This window comes from Sparus aurata, chromosome 6, assembly GCF_900880675.1.
Source record: "Sparus aurata chromosome 6, fSpaAur1.1, whole genome shotgun sequence".
In the NCBI taxonomy this organism is placed as follows: Eukaryota; Metazoa; Chordata; class Actinopteri; order Spariformes; family Sparidae; genus Sparus; species Sparus aurata.
Genome location: NC_044192.1, coordinates 24,205,631 through 24,215,985, shown reverse-complemented (window position 1 = coordinate 24,215,985; position 10,355 = coordinate 24,205,631).

The following is a 10,355-nucleotide window of genomic DNA, read 5'->3' as shown; positions in this document are numbered from 1 at the left end:
CACAGTGTGAAATGAGCTACACGCTACGCTGACTTACTCGTGGTGGCTCAGAATCAGAGCGAGATGACGAGACAAAGCAGTTCAGACGATTGCACCCTGGACTCAGTTACGCCGACTATTCTGCTTCATCTCGCTCGGGCCTCGCCACAGCCATTATCCACGGGGTGCAGCATGTGAGAGGACATCATTACTGGCTGTCTGCAGAGCTGCCTCCTGCCCCTATCTCTGCTGACACCATCCCATCTAACAGCTCGGTCCGAGGAGAACCCGAGCAGTCCTGGCAACTGAGAACAGCCTCATTCCCACCTGCCACAGAAACAGATAGAACACCCAGATAGCCGCAGCCTGCTGGACGCTTTCTAGCCTCCGTCAGGCTGATAATGGAGTGATGCTCGTGACTCATCAAGTCAAAAGTTCAAATGTTCAGACACCATCTAGGTCGCGAGACTCTGAGATACGTTCAATCTTAGCAGTTTTGTCACAGATGAAGGGCAGATAAGACCAGTCTGAAGCCACTGAATGTTAAAGTCCATTATGAGGCTATCCATTTCAACCAAATTTCCAAAAGAATTACTCCTCACCAAGTCTAACCATGCAGATAGTTTTTGGGTATATTGGCCCAGGAGTTAATAGAATAAGAATATGTTTGAATAACAGTTGAGCCCGGTTTAGACCAATGCGTTGAAACCTGCAACTGCTTGCAATGTGCCAGTTCATACCATTGCGACTAGCTGAGATGGCAAATCTCGACTTTTGCAACAACTCTTTTTATTTTTTTCTCATGTGTTTTTTTATAGCTGGATCTAATTCAATATGAATGAGCACTGTGATTGTAACTTCGTTTTGCTTTGCTTGCTAGTGTATTTGCTACACTTCCATTGCTATAATGATGAAAGGACAAAAACAAAAGGTATGTGCGTTACGAATGAGACAGAGAGAGAGAGAAAGAGAGAGAGAGAGAGCAGTCGAGAGTGGCTGTATATGTGAGAAGAACAGAGGAAAAGCAGTGAAACACGCTGATTGCATCATGCAAATTGTGTTCTAAAACCAGCCCCCGGAGACTTGACAAGCTGAGTCGCAGACGACAACATTGAGCTGAGATGGGTCAGTTGACACTGATTCAATTTTTCCCTTCAACTTTCTTAAACAGATACGTCTCACTGTGAATCTACAGTCTGAACTCAGCTTAAGAGTCTACAGTTATGCTATGCTGTGTGAGGCTTTACTTTGGAGGCTTAATGCTAACATCAGCATACCAACATGATAACAGCAATTACACTGATATACTAATGTATGCTGATGATAACCATGTTTACCATTATAGTTTCACATGTGAGCATGCAATTGCAGTACCGCTAAGGCTGATGGAAATATCATTTCTATTTGAAGTACGTGGTAATAACCGACACAGTGAAATGAGGGCCTGATGATGGTGCATAATTAAATGGATATTGCTTCTTTTTATACGGAGGTCTGATCAGAGTTGATTGCAACTTATTTCCACTTAGAGATAGCTTGAAAGTTGTTGACTGGCTTGTAAACTAGCTCCATTTTAAGGAAAAAGGGCATCCCAAAATATGAATGGAGAGGAATTTATGAGGATACGATCTTTAGCACAATGCATCATGGTACAGACAGCCCAGAGGAAGTTATTGTTTCAATGGACTACATTAACAATCAACAGTGATTGGACATCGACATGGCAACATTCCATCCAGTCAATCCAGTAGCTGCAGAGACATTACTCAAAACCATAAATGTGAACGTACAGTGGCACTGAAGTAAGTCACGGGATCTCTGTTTTCAGGATACATAATCTAGGAATCACAAAAATCTCCACTGTATGCCAGTTTATTTAGTAAATGTTGACATATTTCAAATGGTAAGTTAAATGTTCATCTTTGGGGTATCATGAATGTCGGTACCAAATGGTTGTTGTGATATTTCCGTTTAGTTTTTTCAGTCAAAAACTAGCTTTAGCAGACAGCAGAAGTTAGTAAGAAAATGTACTTCTCTGTGATTTAGGTGAACTGACCCTTTAAGTGCCAGTGTTCTGTAAACAGCAGTGAACTGTGAGTTATGTAGGCCATTTTATGACATACATGTCGGAAACTGCAGCAATAAAATAAACTAATGCCTTGGATTAAGGTTTCTCTTTCTTTCTTTTGAAAACAGTGATTGTGATTGTGGTGTTTTTGATGGTGGGCTGTGATGTGCAGCACTTTGACTGTGTTTGAAAGCCACCTTCTTCTCAGAGGCGGACACGAGACAGCAGGTGGGCAACGACACAAGAGCAACAGGCGCTAAAAGAAAATGGGCTTTGAGGTTGTCATGGTAATGAGAGCGTTATGACCCAAACAGTCTCCAGGCTATTACCCCAACCCAAGCTGCTGCCCGTCTCCTGACCCCCTTCCCCACTCCACCTCCCCTCACAGTCACAGAGGTGTGGGTCTTGCGTTGAGGTCAACTGGACCAGATCTTTTTTGAATCCCTGCCATCGCACCCACCCACCACGCTGTTACTGTGTCCTTTTTTCTTTCAGTCACACACATGTGGACACACACAGACAATGGTCCAAGGTGCTCTGTCTGACACAGGGCAGGAAATAAGTGTTTATGTGGACAAGGCGCCCCTTCCTGTGCGTTCCCCGAGGGCCACCAACCCCCTTATCCAGGCTCGGTGTGTGTCTCTGGATTTCACCTACCCTTAAAAAACACTAACTGGATATAATTCTGTCTAAAAGCTCTCTTTCTCTTCACTTCTCTAACACTTGATTTTCTTTTTTAAATCCTCACTGTGTCACTCCCGCCCTCCTCCTCTCTGCTTTTACTGGCTGCGGAAAACAATGGAGTTTTGTTAGTGGATTTTACCTTTACGGGCACTTTCACATGACCCAATAAATGTGTTCACATTGGGTTTTTCAACTGGCAGCACAGGGCTCCAGTTTTGCAGTAGGTCAATGGTGGAGTAGACAGAACTGTGTGTATCAAAGCCAAACAGAGACGTAGCAGAAACCGGAGAGGCTGTTTAGACCTGTGAGATGTTGACTTGTTAACGTTGCATTCTGTGTGTGTGCGTGTGTGTGTGTGTGTGTGTGTGTGTGTGTGTGTGTGTGTGTGTGCGTGTATGTGTGTGTGTGCATGCATAAGGACAAGGCACTGGTCTGTGCTCCCTGTTTGCTTAAGGTGGCATGAGTCAGCTCAACTCAAAAACAGGGGGCTGTTTTCGTGTGGCCTGCCAACTGCCTGTCTGACATTTAGCTAGCTTTCTCTCACACACACAAACACACACCCAGAGTCTTACAACCACACACTCACTTAGCCACAAGTCAACATCACTCTGCGGAGCAAGGCTGGCCCTTTGGCTCTCCATCGACCCAATGTTCACTTTTCAATTCTGTCATTTTCTGAGCTCGTATTTCCACCAAAAGTAATAACAAGTAAATAAACTCTGTTTGGATTCCCGTTCTTCATACAGAACCAAGATTTTTGAGAACCAAAGTAAAGCATAAGGTCAGAACAGGACTACCTGAGGGTGTTGGGTGTAAAAAAATGGTGGTTGGATGCTGGGAATAGGGACAGTAGGGATGTTTGATGGGTTGAAGGCACATCTGGAGGGCTGAGAGCTGCTTGTTTTTGGGATCAGGGATGGGAGGATATGAATGTGTTGATGGGGCGAGTCTCCTTGTCTCCTCCTCCCCTGTGCCCCTCAGAGCCACGTCACTGAGCTTATGAGGAGCCGGAGGTGTTTGGCTGAAAGCCAGAAGTTGCATAATCGTACCCTAAAACCCAGCAGGGTGCCATGCCTCTCCTCCCCTCTCTGTCGCTCTCTTCTCTTTAGTTTTTATCACCTCAGCTCTTAATCTCTTCCTGTTGGTACATTTCTAGTACCAGCCATTCCTTTTTATCTTTTCACTTTGTCCACGATTATCTAAATATCCTATTCATTCCTCTGTCAGATGAAGCATCCGTGTACCGCCATCAATTATTATTCTTAGGAATTGACTGTTTCATAAAGAGGTTTTTATGTCAGGATCCAGTCATGTCTTTAACAGCGGCAACAATTCAACATGACAGTCAGTGGAACTTTTATATTTTTCAACTTCACATATTAAATAAAGATAAAAATGCACACAAAATCAATATATGCAGAAATATACTGTGAATATGTTTTACTTTTTGGAGCATGCTGGAGTTAATGGATCAGAAAAACTTAACTGATCTCACTAACACATATTGTCTGTGCAGCTAAAGTCCATTGTTGTCCAGAAACCACAATCAAAGCCACTTGATTGAGCAACATCTTGGGATGTTTTCCTTAATTACAAAGGACATGGCTACTGAAACTAATAATATTAGTTTAAGTGTAATTTTAGTGTAGTAATTCTAGGTGGAATTCACAAGCACAATCCTGTTGTCATAAATACACATCGCTATCACATAAAATGAATTATCTGCATCTTTCGGTGACAAATGTGCTATTTACTAAAAACCACATTATCCGTTCAGCTCTTGCGTAAATTACAACAGACAGGGCAGGGAAATCCGAAAAATACGGGGAGATAGCAGACTTCAAGCAGGCGTTAAGACATGAATGATCTTGATGTGATAGAATAGTTTATCCTCATGACACACAATTGTTTGTTGCATTCCAAAACAAATATCACAGAGTCATTTTACTCATTTCAGTAGGAACACCAAGATGAACTTTCACTTGACTTTATGTGACGATGTCACACCTATACAGTCACAACCTCAGCCATGCTCCCAGCACAGTATTAATGTGTAAACACATTGGGCAATGCCTGCTCAGGACTGTGAGAGATGACCAATCAGAGAGGACTGGACTTTTTGGGAGGAGGGGCCTATAATGGAGTATTCAGACAGAGGGGTGAATTGAGAAATAAAGTCTTTTTTGAACATTAAAGCATGTTAACATTTAGTAGTAACATTCTAGTAGTAAAGGTGTGAACCTGAATAAAGCAGGTATCTGAGAAGGCTGCTATTCTCCTGAAAAACTTTTAAGCACAGACCCAGCTGAGACTAACCAGTTGGAGCACTGGAAGAAAATCAAAAATGTTTCCCTTGATCACGGCAGTCCTTGATGGATGAGCATATTCACTCTTAGAAATAGGCAATACCCTTGTGTTTTTCCCCTCTTAACCAGTCTTCTTTAGCTTCCTCTAAAGTTTGTATATAGGTCTTTCTACTCGTTCCAGGAGCATATGATGTTTTTCCTCCATTGACTTCCTCTGGTTGCAGTAAGTTACTCTGCCATTTAGCTGTGGGCTATCATTTAGCGACTTGAATGTGAAAACAAGCTGAGCAAATTAGCACTGATTAATTATCCATTATTGAAATTAATTATAATGTCAGTTGCATGAGTTTTACTGTTTTTACAAGGCCTTAGGTGAGTCATAAGGCCAAAAATACAAGACTTGAAGCAGCAGCCAAACAGGAGGAACACTCCTAGCTAACGTTAGGCCAACATTTAGGCACTGCTTTGCTGCCGGAGTGCCAGCACTGGGTATCTGGCATCTCCCACCCACACAGATGAAAGCCAAGTCTTAAGTGGCAGTGTCTGCTTTGCATGCACCTCCCCTGTCTGACACAGGCGCTGAGCTCCAAGAGAGAGGGAGAAGCGCCAGCACTGTGATGGAGCTGATTGCATGTGTGTTTGCTAACATGGCATTCATTATGTATTCAGTTGTATCTCTCCGTTTTTTAATTTCTCCCTGTTTTATTGTTTGCCTTTCTCTCCCTTTATGCTGAATTCACAAGCAGCTGGGATGGATAAAGCATTTTAATGATCCCTAACTGATTTTGCTTTAAACTTGCCTTCAAGTTGAGGCGAGGGTAGTGTGGTTAAAAATTGCACAAGTGATTGTGGCCGGTGGAGTGGGAATGGTTTATTACCCCAAACCCTCCTCCAAAGTTCAGTTATGTACATTGTCCCAGCCCCGTGCTCTGGAGTCTCTTTCATTCGAATCGACCTGATTTTCCAAAACCCAGCAGTGAAACATTTTTGGATATAGATAACTGTTGCTCACTACAGTCAACGTTTGAAAAATTGCAGCAAAGTGCCCACTAGGGTGCCCTCCTGGTGGACAAGACATGGTGAAGTGCCCTCTCTTCATTTAAAATTTATCACATCCTTCTGTGTGCTTTCTGCAAGCAAAGAAAATAAAATGCACTGGTTAGTTTTTACTCATGAATCCCAGTTCTTATCTGCAGCATGGGAGAAGGATGGTGAATTATCTGGTCTCATCTGCAGGATGGTCAAAGGGTGCGGAGTAGGGCAATGGTTGCCATTAAATACCGCCCCTCCACCTGCTGACAAGATCGTGACAGCAAATGCAATCAACAAAAACTAAAGATAGACAACTTAATGCCCTGAGTTTAGGTTGTGAACTGAGCTGAGCCAAAGTCTAGAAGACCTGCACGATTCAATTATTTTATCCCCATTCAAGTTAGCTTGGCGCTTAAGCGCTCAAAGACTTGATACAGCTCTGTTTTCACAGTTTTCTATTTTCAATACTCATATGAACCCATTTTATCTTACATTTTATCTCTTCTTAGGAAGATATTTATCTTATTTATTTGAAAACATTTGTTAGTCTGAAATTACATGTTTGCATATTTATCAGTCTGAAATGACTAATGTATTTTAGACTGGGCTACAACAGTATTTTATTCTGGCGACTGAGCTTCCCATACAGAAGGAAAATAAACCTGCCTCAAGTGACCAAACTGACCCCAGGTCAGCACCTCAGATTGACCAGGTAATGCCTGCTGCACCACTGGAATACATGGCCATTAAACCAAATGACTTTATGTCTTTAGACTGAGATCTTTCAGGTGATTCATCAGTGATTCATTATCTAACGGATGCTCTCGCAGCAGAGGGATCTAGCTCACTAGATTAATCTAACTGTCATTGTCGAATAAGGAAGATATATGGTCATTGTTCAGCAGAGCAGGGATGAAGTAAGGCAGTGGGTTTGTATGAGCATTGGACATAGATTGTAATGAGAACATCACTCTAAGATCATATTGGGAGTCAGGAGCTATTGTGTTTCTGTCCTCTAAGGAGACATTTAGCACAAATAGTCCCTCTTTTAAAGCTATTCTATTGAAGCACAGCTCTGGCTGCTGTAGAAAGCTTTACATTGTCTCATCTCTCTCACACTAACTGACATCAAAACCCATATTGAATGGTCTGGGATACGTTTTAAGGCTCACAAATGCAAATGGTCATATATCCTCCACCCAGGCTGTGTTCCACCCACTCTCACAGCTCCGCTGCTTCTGCTGCTTCCGTGAGACCGAAGCAGAAACAAATGTCTCAGCCCTGCCAACCCTGTGCGTATATGCTTTTGTGTGCATGTGCATGTGTGAATTCCATGGAAGCCCACTGGGATGTGGTTCCCTCAGTAGTCCTGCAGCGGCAGTAACTTGATACTGTACACACACATTTTTGTTGCTGATCCAAGCTTGTCTGTGTGCCATGATTTTGGTTCAGTTCAACTTGTTGTAAAACACTGCTGTGCACCGTTAAAGAGGAGAACATGTAATCAGCATCTAATGAACACAGTGTGCCGTGTTATGAAAAATGGTTATATGCACTTTAATGAAGTTGATTTGTTGCTGTGGGCATTGATTTAGCATTTTAATGGCTCTAAAGCCTGTTTTACTATAGCGTTTTTTCAGTGTTTTAGAAAAACAAGGTTGAAAATGTTATCTGAACACCAGCTAATCTTTGCAACTCCACTCCAACAGTTACAGTATGATGATGCCAAAGAAACGCCTTTCTCTTTCATACTCTCTTTCTGTCTCGGCCCCCCACCCTCTTCATCGCCTGTGACTCACATGTAGGAAGAAAAGATGTTTCTTTGTAGGGACTCACTGGCACTAGTTCCACTGACTCACACAGCTGACCCAATAGAGCTCTCCTCCCTCTGATTTACAGCCAGCGGTGGTATTATAGATTTCTAGTTGTTTTCCAGAATTATTTACTGGCACGTTCAATCCATCTGTGTGTTTCCGCAATTTGTGCTGAGATGTCTGCACTGTTTTGAGTCTGACATTTGGGGAAACATGCATGCATGTGATTTACGGCGGTTAGAGGAAAGAATAGCATCAGAGCCCTGCCCTGAAAGAGTTAAGCTGATTTCACTGCAGTGTTGCTGGACTTGAATTGAAAAAAAATCTTCTTTTGGAGTTGATATTCAATACCTAGCAGGAGATCTGGGCCCCAGCTCGGACTAGTTTTGTATTTTTTAATGGCCATTTGAGTTATAACCCAATTTCTAACCAAATTCTTGTTAAAATATCTGTGGTCAAATCTCTGCCCATAAGCATGTGAGCCTAGATGTTGATCGCGAATGTTAATGCGAAGGTGTTGAGGTGTCATTATTGTTATTCCAGAATAGGAACTGGAATCAGGGACCCTGCAAGTCAGTCACAGTGGGTGGTGCAAAGAGGTCAGTCTGTATGATGACGTAGTAAATAGTGTGGGACAATTGTGCTTCTTGTATTGATTTGAATTGGCAGGAGGACCCAAAGACGAAGAGGGAGAGAAATTCCCCAACTCCCTTATAAAATCTCTCAATTTTGTGAGTTGTTAAGCATGTTAAGTGTGTATGTAACTGAGTGCAGGCACATTAGCCACAGAAACAGTCAGTGGTCTCTCTGAAAAAAAGAAAGGAGCTCTTGATGTGAATCAGGTGAGCTTGAAAACAAAGTCCATTTTACACTTCATTGCTCCTTATGAAGATTTAAGAACTGCACACTTCAGAAAAATGTCCTCCCTCGCTGCAGATTTCTTTCTGCTTGAATGATCAGAAAGACTTTCGAGGGAGAACTTTTTTTGTGATAGAGTTTCTTTGTAGCGCTTGAGAGGAGACATGGTGTTATGTTCACAGTGTACAGTTGTGCAGTACAGGCAGTACAATAATCAGTTTTTCACATGACAATGTTTGCAGTTGTGTTATGAGCCCATGTGGTCTGATCGCTTTACTCCAGTTTTATGAATGATAAATGTGTTCTGGTCAGTTTCATACTCAAGCACAAATGCGTCCATATGACAACATTTCTTTTAGGCACCACTTGTCATATAATCATGATAATCCGTTTGCACCAGAAGGTAGCGTTCTTTCCTTTGTGTCGGGCAGTGTCATACTCTCCAGCAAACAGTGCACTTTCGACCACAATAGCCACTCAGAAAATATGCTGACAAAGTGCAAATAAAAGGACCGATTTGAATGGATTACAAAGAATGCAAAACCGTACACAATGTGATAGAGGTCCCTCCGGCACCCATTGACAATAACCTCTGTAAATGTAACCACACGTGAAGGTTACAACATTGTCGTCGCATACAAAAGTCACATCAGAAAAGTATCAGGCATATTGGATGAGTTCTGTGTCTGTTGTGGTATTCCTTTGACCCAAAATTAATAATAAATCGAGTATTTCCTTCTCGAGGTGTCTTTCTGACTTCAGTGGAGGAGGGGAGAGCTGTGTTTGCTGGGAGCCAAGGGCGAGTGGCTTGTCATGTCAGGGGTATTAATTTATGATTTCCATCCCAGCTTCTGACCTCATCACCTCCATTAGAATGCAGCCTTTGTAATTTCATGGTTAATATTCAATAGCCACTTGTCCCATGCGCCCGCTTTGTGCATGTGAAATTTTCTGGAGGGGGGGGTGCGTATCATTTTTGATTTGTCGAGTTTGGGTATGTGTGTTTGTGCGCGCGCATGTACATGGGAAAAGAAACGAGGGTCGATTTCGGCGTGGCTTCCTGCAAAACAGTTGCAGATGTCCAGAGATGTCCTGAGTCTCTTCTCCCACCAAGGAGCTTGAATTGCCTCTCTGTCTGATCTGAGTCATTCGACTCACCTCCTTCATGCAAACACTTTTCTCTGTGACTCACACAAACATCTACACGACTGTAGGCACACACACGCAGGCATACAGTAGCTGACAGGCACTCGCTGCCGGGCCAAATTCTGACCTTGATATCAGTGAACTCTACACACAGTCTACAAGAAACTGAGGCTGTCCAACATTTCAAACACACACAGGACAGCACACACATACACAAGTACAGAAGATGGGAACTGTGCTCATGAGACTTAAGTGCAGGGCCACATTGGAGACGCGATGAAGAAAGACAGTAAAAGAGGGAGGAAAGATTAAAGCAGAAAAAGAAGAAAATCTCAAACAGTAAAAGTCCCCTGCATTTCTCCACACATTGATGTACTGGCCTGAACACACATTCCTACTGAACGACTTTGGCAGGCCTTTAAAAAAACACATTAAAGGGCTCTGTTCTGCATGAGCCCAGTTGTTGCT